Source organism: Rhipicephalus microplus, unplaced genomic scaffold (genome assembly GCF_043290135.1).
Source record: "Rhipicephalus microplus isolate Deutch F79 unplaced genomic scaffold, USDA_Rmic scaffold_12, whole genome shotgun sequence".
Lineage (NCBI taxonomy): Eukaryota > Metazoa > Arthropoda > Arachnida > Ixodida > Ixodidae > Rhipicephalus > Rhipicephalus microplus.
The window spans coordinates 19,061,890-19,076,246 of NW_027464585.1; positions in this window are offsets into that span (position 1 = coordinate 19,061,890).

Below are 14,357 nucleotides of genomic sequence, written 5' to 3' on the forward strand. Positions count from 1 at the left end.
TGCGGAGTTTCTAGTTGTGGAGTTTCTAGTTGTGAGGTTTGTAGTTGTTGAGTTTCTAGTTGTCGAGTTTCTAGTTGTGGAGTCTCTAGTTGGGGAGTTTCTAGTTGTGGAGTTTCTAGTTGCGAAGTCTCAAGTTGTTGAGTTTCTAGTTGTGGAGTTTCTAGTTGTGGGGTTCGTAGTTGTGGGGTTCGTAGTTGTTCAGTTTCTAGTTGTGGAGTATCTACTTGTGGAGTTTCCATTTGTGGTGTTTGTAGCTGTGGAGTTTCTAGTTGCGGATTTTCTAGATGCAGAGTTTCTAGTTGCGGAGTTTTCTATTTGTGGAGATTCTAGTGGCGGAGTTTCTAGTCGCGGAGTTCCAAGTTGTGGAGTTTCTAGTTGTGGAGTTTCTAGTTGTGGAATTTGTAGTTGTGGAGTATATAGTTGTGGTGTTTCAAGTTGTGGAGTTTCTAGTTGCGGAGTTTCTAGTTGCAGAGTTTCTAGTTGCGGAGTTTTCTAGTTGTGGAGTTTCTAGTTGCGGAGTTTCTAGTTGTGGAGCTTCAAGTTGTGGAGTTTCTACTTGCGTTGTTTCTAGCTGTGGAGATTCTAGTGGCGGAGTCTCTAGTTGTGCAGTCTCTAGCTGTGGAGTCTGTAGTTGTGGAGTTTCTAGTTGTGGAGTCTGTAGTTGTGCAGTTTCTAGTTGTGGAGTTTCTAGCTGTGGAGTTTCTAGTTGCAGGGTTTCTAGTTGCGGAGTTTTCTAGTTGTGGAGTTTCTAGTTGCGGAGTTTCAAGTAGTGGAGTTTCTGGTTGTGGAGTTTCTGGTTGTGGAATTTATAGGTGTGGAGTTTCTGGTTTTCGGGTTTCTACTTACTGAGTTTCTAGTAATGGAGTTTCTAGTTGTGGAGCTTTTAGTTGAGGAGTCTCTAGTTGTTGAGTCTCTAGTTGTTGAGTCTCTAGTTGTGGAAGTTCTAGTTGTGGAGTTTCTAGTTGCGGAGTTTCTAGTTGCAGAGTTTCTAGTTGCGGAGTTTTCTAGTTGTGAAGATCCTAGTGGCGGAGTTTCTAGTTGCGGAGTTTCAAGTTGTGGAGTTTCTTGTTGTGGAGTTTCTAGTTGTGGAGTTTCTAGTTGCGCAGTTTCTAGTTGTGGAGTTTGTAGTTGTGGAGTTTCTATTAGTTGAGTTTCTAGTTGTCGAGTTTCTAGTTGCGAAGTTTAAAGTCATGGAGTTTTTAGCTGCTGAGTTTCTAGTTTCCGAGCTTCTAGTTAGGGAGTTTCTAGTTGCGGAGTTTCTAGTTGTGGATTGTGTAGTTGTGGGGTATATAGTTGTGGTGTTTCAAGTTGTGGAGTTTCTAGTTGCGGAGTTTCTAGTTGCAGAGTTTCTAGTTCCGGAGTTTTCCAGCCGTGGAGTTTCTAGTTGCGGAGTTCTAGTTGCGGAGTTTCAAGTTGTGGAGTTTCTAGTTGTGGAGTTTTTAGTTGTGGAGTCTCTAGTTGTGGAGTCTCTAGTTGTGGAGTTTCTAGTTGGAGTTTCTAGCTGTGGAGTTTCTAGTTGCAGGGTTTCTAGTTTCGGAGTTTTCTAGTTGTGGAGTTTGTAGTTGTGGAGTATCTAGTAGCGGCGTTTCAAGTTGTGGAGTTGATAGTTTTGGATTTTGAAGTTGTAGAGTTATTAGTTGCGAATCGTCTAGTTGTGGAGTTTCTAGTTGCGGAGTTTTGTAGTTGCGGAGTCTGTAGTTGTGGAGTTTCTAGTTTTGGAGTTTCTAATTGTGGATTTTCTAGCTGTGGAGTTTCTAGTTGCGAAGTTTCTGGTTGTGGAGTTTCTAGTTGTGGAGTTTCTAGTTGTGGAGTCTGTAGTTGTGGAGTATCTATTTGTTGGGTTTGAAGTTGTGGACTTTCTGGCTGTGGAGTTTCTAGTTGTGGAGTTTCTAGTTGTTGAGTTTCTGGTTGCCGAGTTTCTAGTTGCGAAGTCTCAAGTCGTGTAGTTTCTTGCTGCGGAGCTTCTAGTTGCGGAATTTCTAGTTGCGGAGTTTCTAGTTGTGGAATTTGTAGTTTTGCAGTATCTAGTTGTGGACTTTCAAGTTGTGGAGTTTCTAGTTGTGGAATTTCTAGTTGCGGAGTTTTCTATTTGCGGAGTCTGTAGTTGTGGAGTTTCTAGTTGTGGAATTTCTAGTTGTGGAGTCTCTAGTTGCGGAGTGAGTTTCTAGTAGCGGAGTTTCTGGTTGTGGACTTTCTAGTTGCGGAGTCAGTAGTTGTGGAGTTTCTAGCTGTGGAGTTTCTATTTGCGGAGTTTCTAGTTGCAGAGTTTCTAGTTGTGGATTTTCAAGCTGTGGAATTTCTGGTTGCAGAGTTTTTAGTTGCGGTGTTTCTAGTTGTGGAGTTTCTAGTTGTTGAGTTTCTAGTTGCCGTGTTCTTTAGTTGCGAAGTCTCAAGTTGTAGAGTTTCTAGCTGTGGAGTTTCAAGTTGCGGAGTTTCTAGTTGTGGAGTTTTTAGTTGTGAAGTCTCTAGTTGTGGAGTTTCTATTTGTAGTTTTTAGTTTTCGAGTTTGTAGTTGTAGATTATCTAGTTGCAGAGTTCCTAGTTTTGGAGTATCTAGTTGCGGAGTCTCTAATTGTGCTGTCTCTAGTTTTGGAGTCTCTAGTTGTGGAGTTTCTGGTTGTGGAGTTTATAGTTGTGGAATTTCTAACTGTGGAGACTCTAGTTGAGGAGTTTCTAGTTGCAGAGTTTCTAGTTGTGGAGTTTCTAGTTGTGGAGTTTTAGTTGTGGAGTTTAAAGTTGTGGAATTTATAGGTGTGGAGTTTCTAGTTGTGGAGTTTCTAGTTTTCGGGTTTCTAGTTACGGAGTTTCTAGTTGTGGATTTTCTAGTTGTGGAGTTTCTAGTTGCGAAGTTTCTAGTTGGGTAGTTTTTACTTGAGTTTATAGTTGCGGATTTTCTAGTTCCAGAGTTTTAGGTTGTCGAGTTTCTAGTGGCGGAGTCTCTATTTGTGGAGTTTCTAGTTGCGGAGTTTCTAGCTGTGTAGTTTCTGGTTGCGGAGTCTCTAGTTGTGCAGTCTCTGGTTTTGGAGTCTCTGGTTGTGGAGTTTCTAGTTGTGGAGTTTCTAGTTCCGAAGTGTCTAGTTATGGAGTTTCTAGTTGTAAAGTTTCTAGTTGTGGAGTTTTTTGTTGCGGAGTTTCTAGCTGTGGAGTATCAAGTTGCGGCCTCTCTAAATGTGCAGTCTCTAGTTGTGGAGTCTCTGGCTGTGGAGTTTCTAGTTGTGGAGTTTCTAGTTGTGGAGTTTCTATTTGCTGAGTTTCTTGTTGCGGAGTTTCTAGTTGTGGATTTTCTAGCTGTTGAGTTTCTAGTTGCGGAGTTTCTAGTTGTGGAGTTTCTAGTTGTGAGGTTTGTAGTTGTTGAGTTTCTAGTTGTCGAGTTTCTAGTTGTGGAGTCTCTAGTTGTGGAGTTTCTAGTTGTGGAGTTTCTAGTTGCGGATTCTCAAGTTGTTGAGTTTCTAGTTGTGGAGTTTCTAGTTGTGGGGTTCTTAGTTGTGGGATTCGTAGTTGTGCAGTTTCTAGTTGTGGAGTATCTACTTGTGGGGTTTCCATTTGTGGTGTTTCTAACTGTGGAGTTTCTAGTTGCGGAGTTTCTAGATGCAGAGTTTCTAGTTGCGGAGTTTCTAGTTGTGGAGATTCTAGTGGCGGAGTTTCTAGTTGCGGAGTTCCAAGTTGTGGAGTTTCTAGTTGTGGAGTTTGTAGTTGTGGAGTATCTAGTAGCGGCGTTTCAAGTTGTGGAGTTGATAGTTTTGGATTTTGAAGTTGTAGAGTTAATAGTTGCGAATCGTCTAGTTGTGGAGTTTCTAGTTGCGGAGTTTTGTAGTTGCGGAGTCTGTAGTTGTGGAGTTCCTAGTTTTGGAGTTTCTATTTGTGGATTTTCTAGCTGTGGAGTTTCTAGTTGCGGAGTTTCTGGTTGTGGAGTTTCTAGTTTTGGAGTTTCTAGTTGTGGAGTCTTTAGTTGTGGAGTATCTATTTGTTGGGTTTGAAGTTGTGGAGTTTCTGGCTGTGGAGTTTCTAGTTGCGAAGTCTCAAGTCGTGTAGTTTCTTGCTGCGGAGTTTCTAGTTGCGGAGCTTCTAGTTGCGGAATTTCTAGTTGCGGAGTTTCTAGTTGTGGAATTTGTAGCTGTGGAGTATCAGTTGTGGTGTTTCAAGTTGTGGAGTCTAGCTGTGGAGTTTCTAGTTGCAGAGTTTCTAGTTGCGGAGTTTCTAGTTGCAGAGTTTGTAGTTGTGGAGTATCTAGTTGTGGACTTTCAAGTTGTGGAGTTTCTAGTTGTGGAGTTTCTAGTTGCGGAGTTTTCTAGTTGCGGAGTCTGTAGTTGTGGAGTTTCTAGTCGTGGAATTTCTAGTTGTGGAGTTTGTAGTTGCGGAGTGAGTTTCTAGTTGCGGAGTTTCTGGTTGTGGAGTTTCTAGTTGCGGAGTCAGTAGTTGTGGAGTTTCTAGTTGTGGAGTTTCTATTTGTGAATTTTCTAGCTGTGGAGTTTCTATTTGCGGAGTTTCTAGTTGCAGAGTTTCTAGTTGTGGATTTTCTAGCTGTGGAATTTCTGGTTCCAGAGTTTTTAGTTGCGGTGTTTCTAGTTGTGGAGTTTCTAGTTGTTGAGTTTCTAGTTGCCGAGTTCTTTAGTTGCGAAGTCTCAAGTTGTAGAGTTTCTAGCTGTGGAGTTTCTAGTTGCGGAGTTTCTAGTTGTGGAGTTTTTAGTTGTGGAGTCTCTAGTTGTGGAGTTTCTAGTTGTGGCGTGTCTACTTGTGGAGTTTCTAGTTGTGGAGTTTCTATTTGTAGTTTTTAGTTTTCGAGTTTGTAGTTGTAGAATTTCTAGTTGCAGAGTTCCTAGTTTTGGAGTATCTAGTTGCGTAGTGTCTAATTGTGCAGTCTCTAGTTTTGGAGTCTCTAGTTGTGGAGTTTCTGGTTGTGGAGTTTATTGTTGTGGAATTTCTAACTGTGGAGATTCTAGTTGCGGAGTTTCTAGTTGCAGAGTTTCTAGTTGTGGAGTTTCTAGTTGTGGAGTTTTAGTTGTGGAGTTTAAAGTTGTGGAATTTATAGGTGTGGAGTTTCTAGTTTTCGGGTTTCTAGTTACGGAGTTTCTAGTTGTGGTGTTTCTAGTTGTGGTGTTTCTAGTTGTGGAGCTTTTAGTTGAGGAGTCTCTAGTTGTTGAGTCTCTAGTTGTGGAAGTTCTAGTTTTGGAGTTTCTAGTGGCGGAGTTTCTAGTTGAAGAGTTTCTAGTTGCGGAGTTTTCTAGTTGTGGAGTTTCTAGTTGTGGAGTTTCTAGTTGTGGAGCTTCAAGTTGTGGAGTTTCTAGTTGTGGAGTTTCTAGTTGTGGAGTTTGTAGTTGTGGAGTATCTAGTTGTGGGCTTTCAAGTTGTGGAGTTTCTAGTTGTGGAGTTTCTAGTTGCGGAGTTTTCTAGTGGCGGAGTCTGTAGTTGTGGAGTTTCTAGTTGTGGAATTTCTAGTTACGGAGTTTCTAGTTGTGGAGCTTTTAGTTGAGGAGTCTCTAGTTGTTGAGTCTCTAGTTGTGGAGTTTCTAGTTGCAGAGTTTCAAGTTGTGGAGTTTCTAGTTTCGGAGTCTCTAGTTGTGGAGTCTCTAGTTGTGGAGTTTCTAGTTGTGGAGTGTCTACTTGTGGAGTTTCTAGTTGTGGAGTTTCTAGCTGTGGAGTTTCTAGTTGCAGGGTTTCTAGTGTCGAAGTTTTCTAGTTGTGGAGTTTCTAGTTGCGGAGTTTCTAGTTGCGGAGTTTCAAGTTGTGGAGTTTCTAGTTGTGGAGTTTCTAGCTGTGGAGTTTCAAGTTGCGGAGTCTCTAGTTGTGCAGTCTCTAGCTGTGGAGTCTCTGGCTGTGGAGTTTCTTGTTGCGGAGCTTCTAGTTGTGGATTTTCTGTCTGTGGAGTTTCTAGTTGCGGAGTTTCTAGTTGTGGAGTTTCTAGTTGTGAGGTTTGTAGTTGTTGAGTTTCTAGTTGTCGAGTTTCTAGTTGTGGAGTCTCTAGTTGGGGAGTTTCTAGTTGTGGAGTTTCTAGTGGCGAAGTCTCAAGTTGTTGAGTTTCTAGTTGTGGAGTTTCTAGTTGTGGGGTTCGTAGTTGTGGGGTTCGTAGTTGTTCAGTTTCTAGTTGTGGAGTATCTACTTGTGGAGTTTCCATTTGTGGTGTTTGTAGCTGTGGAGTTTCTAGTTGCGGATTTTCTAGATGCAGAGTTTCTAGTTGCGGAGTTTTCTATTTGTGGAGATTCTAGTGGCGGAGTTTCTAGTCGCGGAGTTCCAAGTTGTGGAGTTTCTAGTTGTGGAGTTTCTAGTTGTGGAATTTGTAGTTGTGGAGTATATAGTTGTGGTGTTTCAAGTTGTGGAGTTTCTAGTTGCGGAGTTTCTAGTTGCAGAGTTTCTAGTTGCGGAGTTTTCTAGTTGTGGAGTTTCTAGTTGCGGAGTTTCTAGTTGTGGAGCTTCAATTTGTGGAGTTTCTACTTGCGTTGTTTCTATCGTTGGAGATTCTAGTGGCGGAGTCTCTAGTTGTGCAGTCTCTAGCTGTGGAGTCTGTAGTTGTGGAGTTTCTAGTTGTGGAGTCTGTAGTTGTGCAGTTTCTAGTTGTGGAGTTTCTAGCTGTGGAGTTTCTAGTTGCAGGGTTTCTAGTTGCGGAGTTTTCTAGTTGTGGAGTTTCTAGTTGCGGAGTTTCAAGTTGTTGAGTTTCTGGTTGTGGAGTTTCTGGTTGTGGAATTTATAGGTGTGGAGTTTCTGGTTTTCGGGTTTCTACTTACTGAGTTTCTAGTAATGGAGTTTCTAGTTGTGGAGCTTTTAGTTGAGGAGTCTCTAGTTGTTGAGTCTCTAGTTGTTGAGTCTCTAGTTGTGGAAGTTCTAGTTGTGGAGTTTCTAGTTGCGGAGTTTCTAGTTGCAGAGTTTCTAGTTGCGGAGTTTTCTAGTTGTGGAGATCCTAGTGGCGGAGTTTCTAGTTGCGGAGTTTCAAGTTGTGGAGTTTCTTGTTGTGGAGTTTCTAGTTGTGGAGTTTCTAGTTGCGCAGTTTCTAGTTGTGGAGTTTGTAGTTGTGGAGTTTCTATTAGTTGAGTTTCTAGTTGTCGAGTTTCTAGTTGCGAAGTTTAAAGTCATGGAGTTTTTAGCTGTGGAGTTTCTAGTTTCGGAGCTTCTAGTTAGGGAGTTTCTAGTTGCGGAGTTTCTAGTTGTGGATTTTGTAGTTGTGGGGTATATAGTTGTGGTGTTTCAAGTTGTGGAGTTTCTAGTTGCGGAGTTTCTAGTTGCAGAGTTTCTAGTTCCGGAGTTTTCCAGCCGTGGAGTTTCTAGTTGCGGAGTACTAGTTGCGGAGTTTCAAGTTGTGGAGTTTCTAGTTGTGGAGTTTTAGTTGTGGAGTCTCTAGTTGTGGAGTCTCTAGTTGTGGAGTTTCTAGTTGTGGAGTTTCTAGCTGTGGAGTTTCTAGTTGCAGGGTTTCTAGTTTCGGAGTTTTCTAGTTGTGGAGTTTGTAGTTGTGGAGTATCTAGTAGCGGCGTTTCAAGTTGTGGAGTTGATAGTATTGGATTTTGAAGTTGTAGAGTTATTAGTAGTGGAGTTTCTAGTGGTGGAGTTTCTAGAGTAGGAGTCTTTAGTTGTGGAGTTTCTAGTTGTGGAGTTTCTGGTTGCGAACTCTCAAGTTGTGGAGTTTCTAGTTGTGGAGTTTCTAGCTGTGGAGTTTCTAGTTGTTGAGTTTCTAGTTGACGAGTTTCTATTTGCGAAGTCTCAAGTTGTGGAGTTTCTAGTGGTTTAGTTTCCAGTTGATGAGTTTCTATTTGCGAAGTCTCAAGTTGTGGAGTTTCTAGCTGTAAAGTTTCTAGTTGCAGGGTTTCTAGTTGTGGACTTTCTAGCTGTGGAGTTTCCAGATGTGGAATTTCTAGTTGTTGAATTTGTAGTTGTGGAGTATCTAGTTGTGGTGTTTCAAGTTGAGGAGTTTCTAGCTGTGGAGTTTCTAGTTGTGGAGTTTCTAGTGGCAGAGTTTCTAGTTGCGGAGTTTTCTAGTTGTGGAGATTCTAGTGGCGGAGTTTCAAGTTGTGGAGTTTCTAGTTGCGGTGTTACTAGCTGTGGAGTTTCTAGTTCCGGAGTCTCTAGTTGTGCAGTCTATAGTTGTTGAGTTGCTAGTTGTGAAGTTTATAGTTCTGGGGTTTCTAGCTGTGGAGATTCTAGTTGCGGAGTTTCTAGTTGCACAGTTTCTAGTGGCGGAGTTTCTAGTTGTGGAGTATCTAGTTGTAGATTTTCTAGTTGCAGAGTTTCTAGTTGCGAAGTTTCCACTTGGGGAGTTTCTACATGAGTTTATAGTTGTAGATTTTCTAGTTGCAGAGTTTCGAGTTGCAGAGTTTCAAGTTGTGGAGTTTCTAGTTGCGGAGTTTCTAGCGGCAGAGTTTCTAGTTGCGGAGTCTCTAGTTGTGCAGTCTCTAGTTGTTGAGTTTCTAGTTGTGAAGTTTATAGTTGAGGGGTTTCTAGCTGTGGAGTTTCTAGTTGCGGAGTTTCTATTTGCAGAGTTTCTAGTCCAGACTTTCTAGTTGCAGAGTTTCTAGTTGTGGAGTTTCTAGTTGGGAAGTTTCTAGTTGCGGAGTTTCTAGTTGTGGAGTTTCTAGTGGTGGACTTTTAGTTGCGGAGTTTCAAGTTGAGGAATATTTAGGTGTGGAGTTTCTAGTTTTCGGGTTTCCAGTTGCGGAGTTTCTAGTTGTGGAGTGTCTAGTTGTGGAGCTTTTAGTTGAGGAGTCTCTAGTTGTTGAGTCTCTAGCTGTGGAAATTCTAGTTGTGGAGTTTCTAGTTGCAGAGTTTGTTGTTGCGGAGTTTCTAGATGTGGTGTTTCTAGTTGTGGAGTTTCTGGCTGTGGAGTCTCCAGTTGCGCAGTTTCTAGTTGGGGAGTTTCTAGTTGTGAGGTTCGTAGTTGTGGAGTTTCCAGTGGTGGAGTTTCTAGTTGAGCAGTCTTTAGTTGTGGAGTTTCTAGTTGTGGAGTTTCTAGTTGCGAACTCTCAAGTTGTGGAGTTTCTAGCTGTGGAGTTTCTAGTTGCGGAGTTTGTAGTTGCGAAGTTTCTAGTTGCAGAGTTTCTAGTTGTGGAGATTCTAGTTGCCGAGTTTCTTGTTGCGAAGTCTCAAGTTGTGGAGTTTCTAGCTGTGGAGTTTCCAGTTGCTAGATGCGGAGTCTCTAGTTGTGCAGTCTATAGTTGTTGAGTTGCTAGTTGTGAAGTTTATAGTTGTGGGATTTCTAGCTGTAGAGTTTCTAGTTGCGGAGTTTCTTGTTGCATAGTTTCTAGTTGCGGAGTTTCTAGTTGCAGAGATTCTAGTTGTGGAGTTTCTAGTGGGGAGTTTCTGGCTGTAAAGTTTCCAGTTGCGGAGTGGTGTTTGCGGAGTGGTGTTTCTAGTTGTTGAGTTTCTAGTTGACGAGTTTCTAGTTGTGGAGTTTCTAGCTGTGGAGTTTCTAGTTGTTGAGTTTCTAGTTGACGAGTTTCTATTTGCGAAGTCTCAAGTTGTGGAGTTTCTAGCTGTGGAGTTTCTAGTTGCGGAGTTTGTAGTTGCGAAGTTTCTAGTTGCAGAGTTTCTAGTTGTGGAGATTCTAGTTGCCGAGTTTCTTGTTGCGAAGTCTCAAGTTGTGGAGTTTCTAGCTGTGGAGTTTCCAGTTGCAGAGTTTCTAGTTGTGGAGTTTCTAGTTGTGGAGTTTCTAGTTGTGGAATTGGTAGTTGTGGAGTACAGAGTTGTGGTGCTTCAAGTTGTGGAGTTTCTAGCTTAGGAGTTTCTAGTTGAGGAGTTTTTAGTGGCAGAGTTTCTAGTTGCAGAGTTTTCTAGTTGTGGAGATTCTACTGGCGGAGTTTCAAGTTGTGGAGTTTCTAGTTGCGGAGTTACTAGCTGTGGAGTTTCTAGATGCGGAGTCTCTAGTTGTGCAGTCTATAGTTGTTGAGTTGCTAGTTGTGAAGTTTATAGTTGTGGGATTTCTAGCTGTGGAGTTTCTAGTTGCGGAGTTTCTTGTTGCAAAGTTTCTAGTTGCGGAGTTTCTAGTTGCAGAGATTCTAGTTGCAGAGTTTCTAGTTGTGGAGTTTCTAGTTGTGGAGTTTTAGTTGTAGATTTTCAAGTTGTGGAATTTATAGGTGTGGAGTTTCTAGTTGTTGAGTGTCTAGTTGTGGAGTTTCTAGCTGTGGAGTTTCTAGTTGCGGAGTTTCTAGTTGCGGAGGTTCCAGTTGTGGAGTTTTTAGTTGTGGAGTTACTAGCTGTGGAGTTTCTAGATGCGGAGTCTCTAGTTGTGCAGTCTATAGTTGTTGAGTTGCTAGTTGTGAAGTTTATAGTTGTGGGATTTCTAGCTGTGGAGTTTCTAGTTGCGGAGTTTCTTGTTGCATAGTTTCCCGTTGCGGAGTTTCTAGTTGTAGAGATTCTAGTTGTGGAGTTTCTAGTGGGGAGTTTCTGGCTGTAAAGTTTCCAGTTGCGGAGTTTCTAGTTGTGTAGTTTCTAGTTTTGAGGATCGTAGTTGTGGAGTTTCTAGTGGTGGAGCTTCTAGTTGTGGAGTCTCTAGTTGTGGAGTTCCTAGTTGTGGAGTTTTTAGTTGCGAACTCTCAAGTTTTGGAGTTTCTAGTTGTGGAGTTTTAGTTGTGGAGTTTAAAGTTGTGGAATTTATAGGTGTGGAGTTTCTAGTTTTCGGGTTTCTAGTTACGGAGTTTCTAGTTGTGGAGTTTCTAGTTGTGGGGTTCGTAGTTGTGGGGTTCGTAGTTGTTCAGTTTCTAGTTGTGGAGTATCTACTTGTGGAGTTTCCAATTGTGGTGTTTGTAGCTGTGGAGTTTCTAGTTGCGGATTTTCTAGATGCGGAGTTTCTAGTTGCGGAGTTTTCTATTTGTGGAGATTCTAGTGGCGGAGTTTCTAGTCGCGGAGTTCCAAGTTGTGGAGTTTCTAGTTGTGGAGTTTCTAGTTGTGGAATTTGTAGTTGTGGAGTATATAGTTGTGGTGTTTCAAGTTGTGGAGTTTCTAGTTGCGGAGTTTCTAGTTGCAGAGTTTCTAGTTGCGGAGTTTTCTAGTTGTGGAGTTTCTAGTTGCGGAGTTTCTAGTTGTGGAGCTTCAAGTTGTGGAGTTTCTACTTGCGTTGTTTCTAGCGTTGGAGATTCTAGTGGCGGAGTCTCTAGTTGTGCAGTCTCTAGCTGTGGAGTCTGTAGTTGTGGAGTTTCTAGTTGTGGAGTCTGTAGTTGTGCAGTTTCTAGTTGTGGAGTTTCTAGCTGTGGAGTTTCTAGTTGCAGGGTTTCTAGTTGCGGAGTTTTCTAGTTGTGGAGTTTCTAGTTGCGGAGTTTCAAGTTGTTGAGTTTCTGGTTGTGGAGTTTCTGGTTGTGGAATTTATAGGTGTGGAGTTTCTGGTTTTCGGGTTTCTACTTACTGAGTTTCTAGTAATGGAGTTTCTAGTTGTGGAGCTTTTAGTTGAGGAGTCTCTAGTTGTTGAGTCTCTAGTTGTGGAAGTTCTAGTTGTGGAGTTTCTAGTTGCGGAGTTTCTAGTTGCAGGGTTTCTAGTTGCGGAGTTTTCTAGTTGTGGAGATCCTAGTGGCGGAGTTTCTAGTTGCGGAGTTTCAAGTTGTGGAGTTTCTTGTTGTGGAGTTTCTAGTTGTGGAGTTTCTAGTTGCGCAGTTTCTAGTTGTGGAGTTTGTAGTTGTGGAGTTTCTATTAGTTGAGTTTCTAGTTGTCGAGTTTCTAGTTGCGAAGTTTAAAGTCATGGAGTTTTTAGCTGTGGAGTTTCTAGTTTCGGAGCTTCTAGTTAGGGAGTTTCTAGTTGCGGAGTTTCTAGTTGTGGATTTTGTAGTTGTGGGGTATATAGTTGTGGTGTTTCAAGTTGTGGAGTTTCTAGTTGCGGAGTTTCTAGTTGCAGAGTTTCTAGTTCCGGAGTTTTCCAGCCGTGGAGTTTCTAGTTGCGGAGTACTAGTTGCGGAGTTTCAAGTTGTGGAGTTTCTAGTTGTGGAGTTTTTAGTTGTGGAGTCTCTAGTTGTGGAGTCTCTAGTTGTGGAGTTTCTAGTTGCGGAGTTTCTAGCTGTGTAGTTTCTGGTTGCGGAGTCTCTAGTTGTGCAGTCTCTGGTTTTGGAGTCTCTGGTTGTGGAGTTTCTAGTTGTGGAGTTTCTAGTTCCGAAGTGTCTAGTTATGGAGTTTCTAGTTGTAAAGTTTCTAGTTGTGGAGTTTTTTGTTGCGGAGTTTCTAGCTGTGGAGTATCAAGTTGCGGCCTCTCTAAATGTGCAGTCTCTAGTTGTGGAGTCTCTGGCTGTGGAGTTTCTAGTTGTGGAGTTTCTAGTTGTGGAGTTTCTATTTGCTGAGTTTCTTGTTGCGGAGTTTCTAGTTGTGGATTTTCTAGCTGTTGAGTTTCTAGTTGCGGAGTTTCTAGTTGTGGAGTTTCTAGTTGTGAGGTTTGTAGTTGTTGAGTTTCTAGTTGTCGAGTTTCTAGTTGTGGAGTCTCTAGTTGTGGAGTTTCTAGTTGTGGAAATTCTAGTTGCGGATTCTCAAGTTGTTGAGTTTCTAGTTGTGGAGTTTCTAGTTGTGGGGTTCTTAGTTGTGGGATTCGTAGTTGTGCAGTTTCTAGTTGTGGAGTATCTACTTGTGGGGTTTCCATTTGTGGTGTTTCTAACTGTGGAGTTTCTAGTTGCGGAGTTTCTAGATGCAGAGTTTCTAGTTGCGGAGTTTCTAGTTGTGGAGATTCTAGTGGCGGAGTTTCTAGTTGCGGAGTTCCAAGTTGTGGAGTTTCTAGTTGTGGAGTTTGTAGTTGTGGAGTATCTAGTAGCGGCGTTTCAAGTTGTGGAGTTGATAGTTTTGGATTTTGAAGTTGTAGAGTTAATAGTTGCGAATCGTCTAGTTGTGGAGTTTCTAGTTGCGGAGTTTTGTAGTTGCGGAGTCTGTAGTTGTGGAGTTCCTAGTTTTGGAGTTTCTATTTGTGGATTTTCTAGCTGTGGAGTTTCTAGTTGCGGAGTTTCTGGTTGTGGAGTTTCTAGTTTTGGAGTTTCTAGTTGTGGAGTCTTTAGTTGTGGAGTATCTATTTGTTGGGTTTGAAGTTGTGGAGTTTCTGGCTGTGGAGTTTCTAGTTGCGAAGTCTCAAGTCGTGTAGTTTCTTGCTGCGGAGTTTCTAGTTGCGGAGCTTCTAGTTGCGGAATTTCTAGTTGCGGAGTTTCTAGTTGTGGAATTTGTAGCTGTGGAGTATCAGTTGTGGTGTTTCAAGTTGTGGAGTCTAGCTGTGGAGTTTCTAGTTGCAGAGTTTCTAGTTGCGGAGTTTCTAGTTGCAGAGTTTGTAGTTGTGGAGTATCTAGTTGTGGACTTTCAAGTTGTGGAGTTTCTAGTTGTGGAGTTTCTAGTTGCGGAGTTTTCTAGTTGCGGAGTCTGTAGTTGTGGAGTTTCTAGTCGTGGAATTTCTAGTTGTGGAGTTTGTAGTTGCGGAGTGAGTTTCTAGTTGCGGAGTTTCTGGTTGTGGAGTTTCTAGTTGCGGAGTCAGTAGTTGTGGAGTTTCTAGTTGTGGAGTTTCTATTTGTGAATTTTCTAGCTGTGGAGTTTCTATTTGCGGAGTTTCTAGTTGCAGAGTTTCTAGTTGTGGATTTTCTAGCTGTGGAATTTCTGGTTCCAGAGTTTTTAGTTGCGGTGTTTCTAGTTGTGGAGTTTCTAGTTGTTGAGTTTCTAGTTGCCGAGTTCTTTAGTTGCGAAGTCTCAAGTTGTAGAGTTTCTAGCTGTGGAGTTTCTAGTTGCGGAGTTTCTAGTTGTGGAGTTTTTAGTTGTGGAGTCTCTAGTTGTGGAGTTTCTAGTTGTGGCGTGTCTACTTGTGGAGTTTCTAGTTGTGGAGTTTCTATTTGTAGTTTTTAGTTTTCGAGTTTGTAGTTGTAGAATTTCTAGTTGCAGAGTTCCTAGTTTTGGAGTATCTAGTTGCGTAGTGTCTAATTGTGCAGTCTCTAGTTTTGGAGTCTCTAGTTGTGGAGTTTCTGGTTGTGGAGTTTATTGTTGTGGAATTTCTAACTGTGGAGATTCTAGTTGCGGAGTTTCTAGTTGCAGAGTTTCTAGTTGTGGAGTTTCTAGTTGTGGAGTTTTAGTTGTGGAGTTTAAAGTTGTGGAATTTATAGGTGTGGAGTTTCTAGTTTTCGGGTTTCTAGTTACGGAGTTTCTAGTTGTGGTGTTTCTAGTTGTGGTGTTTCTAGTTGTGGAGCTTTTAGTTGAGGAGTCTCTAGTTGTTGAGTCTCTAGTTGTGGAAGTTCTAGTTTTGGAGTTTCTAGTGGCGGAGTTTCTAGTTGAAGAGTTTCTAGTTGCGGAGTTTTCTAGTTGTGGAGTTTCTAGTTGTGGAGTTTCTAGTTGTGGAGCTTCAAGTTGTGGAGTTTCTAGTTGTGGAGTTTCTAGTTGTGGAGTTTGTAGTTGTGGAGTATCTAGTTGTGGGCTTTCAAGTTGTGGAGTTTCTAGTTGTGGAGTTT